Raw genomic sequence first — 2,347 nt, forward strand, 5'->3', positions numbered from 1 at the left:
GCCCCACGCAGATTTTTCAGAGACATATGGACAACATCCTAGAGGTTTAGATTTGGGGGATGTTCATAGTTGATCTGATTGTCTTTTCCCGTCCCACGAACAGCACCTAGAATCTCACCACCATCTTTAAGTCCTTTGACATCATCTCACCAAATCCAAAGAAGTGCCAGTTTAGCAAGTCAAGTCTTTTATTCTATTTTTTTTTTCTATTACTTCCTCTGTATATTCTTGAAAATTTACAGTTAACTGAATTCCATTCTTTTTACAGTTTTAAAACATCACGCCGTCAAGAATCGTGTTTTAAGATTTTTTTAATAAATAATCGTTTTAAAATGAAATGTGGTGTCGTAATATTTCCAACATGTATGTATAAAGCTTCAAAGTCCCTTGAAGGGCACAAATGAGTGTATCAACCCCATTTTTTTTTTAAATTTATTTGTACTTAGTTGCCATATATATGTTGAAAGTTAAGTTGATTTTTAAAAACTGTATACTCTGAAAAAATCTATTATGTTACATTTGTGTTTCTAAACACAAACAAAAAAACCACAAAAAAAAAAAACAATTTTCAAGTATTCACTTGACAACTTTTTCCGGCAAATTATAGTAAATAAAGCGGGATTGGAAAAAGTAAGCTGGGGCAATTAAATTTTAAAGAGAAAAAAAAAAATAACAAAAAAACATACATATACCCCCAAGACCCCCCACTTACTTTGTTTTCCCTATTACATCCGAAGAAAAGGAAAACTAATACAACATACCCCAATTTAATGTATAAACACATTTTAAAATTTTCATATTAACAAAAACATATACAATCGAATACGGTATACAATTTGCCATGCCGAAAACAACGTACATAGGGACAAATTTAAAATAAAATTTCCCAAAATTTTTCAAATTTGGAAAAAATAAACGGAAAAGCGAAATTTTAATTTTTTAAAAATTTTAAAATTTTTAATTAAAAAAAAAAAAAAAATATATTATCTGAAAATTAAAGAGGATGGCAATATTTGGAATGGATTTATATATGCCCAAACCTGAAAAAATATTTTTAAAATTTTGCAAAAATGCGGAGTCCCTACGCCGGGGTGAAGTTATACTTTTAGTGATATTCCCAAAAAATTTTTCATTTTTTTTTGAAAGAAAACTAGAAAACAAAATTTACATTTTATAAATTTATTATTCCCGGCACCCCCTTTCCAAAAATCGTCTTTTCCGGGCGATGGCAAAAGCCAAAAATCAAAATTGCACAACTTTCTGGGCTTTCGCAAAAACTGCGTCGATATGTATTCACGATCCCAAAATACATACATACATATTTACGCATGTTTGTACAAAGCTACAGGACAAGGGGTGACAATGGGTGGCCCATTATTTTACTTACCAAGAAATTTATTGCTACGAATAGGGGTGACAACGAAATAATGCCAAATGCATATTTCTAAAGGTCATTAATTTTTTTGAAGAAATGAAAGGAATGAATGATCCTGAGAAGATGTTTTAACTTTTCAACGGCCAACCAGAATTTCAACCAAAAGGAATTCATTTTTAAAAATCACCCCCGAAGTTTTTTTCTTGTAAGCGAACGATTTTCAAAGAAACATCATTTTAATATGCCCGCAAAATCAAAAAACTTTTAAACCTCACGCGTCAGATAAAACGAAAACCTGTCATCGGGGGTCGATTTCCAAAAATAAAATGAAGACAACTACAGTAATCCTGAAAGTATAGCCATAATTTTTCAACGGCCAACGGGGGTATTTAATGGGACATAAAATAGTTGAGAATTGCAAAAATGAAAACAAAGGAAAAAAAAAGGGAGTATAACCAATAATGAACAAGCATACAAACTTACAACCCAGAGGCAAGGAAAGAGGTAACAATGGCGATCCATTGTATATTTCTTTCATGAAACCCAAACCCATAATTAGGACATTGCAAAAATGTCAATGGTGGTGTTGGTGGTAAGCGCTTCAAAAGTGACGACGGGACTAGGGGCGAGGTTCGAATTTGATCGAAATCGTGATCTTATTTTATAATCCTCATTTTAAATATATAAAAGATTTACCTAAACTTTTGGATGATACGATTCATACCAATGCGTTAACAATTTCTTTTTTGCCGTCCATTTAAATTTCTCTTTTCGATTTTTGTTTAAACCCGAAATCGCTTGTTGTTGTAGTACATATGGCAATATATGCCTTTGCTTTTGCCTCGGTTTTCCATATTGACATGCAAAAGTAATTATGTTTTTATTTTTTCTTTTTCCCAATTTTGTATACTAAGACAATTAAAAATTGCCCAAAATCAAATATATTATGTTTCAATGAAACATGAAACTTTA

At 31.3% G+C, this 2,347-nt stretch overlaps 1 pseudogene; it reads right to left on the minus strand.

Moving 5' to 3' along the window:
• Positions 1-1,561: 1,561 nt before the first annotated feature.
• On the minus strand, positions 1,562-1,738 carry LOC126767061 (small nucleolar RNA U3; annotated as a pseudogene).
• Between the last annotated feature and the right edge of the window lie 609 nt (positions 1,739-2,347).

The sequence above is a fragment of the Bactrocera neohumeralis genome, unplaced genomic scaffold, assembly GCF_024586455.1.
Source record: "Bactrocera neohumeralis isolate Rockhampton unplaced genomic scaffold, APGP_CSIRO_Bneo_wtdbg2-racon-allhic-juicebox.fasta_v2 ctg3723, whole genome shotgun sequence".
NCBI lineage: Eukaryota > Metazoa > Arthropoda > Insecta > Diptera > Tephritidae > Bactrocera > Bactrocera neohumeralis.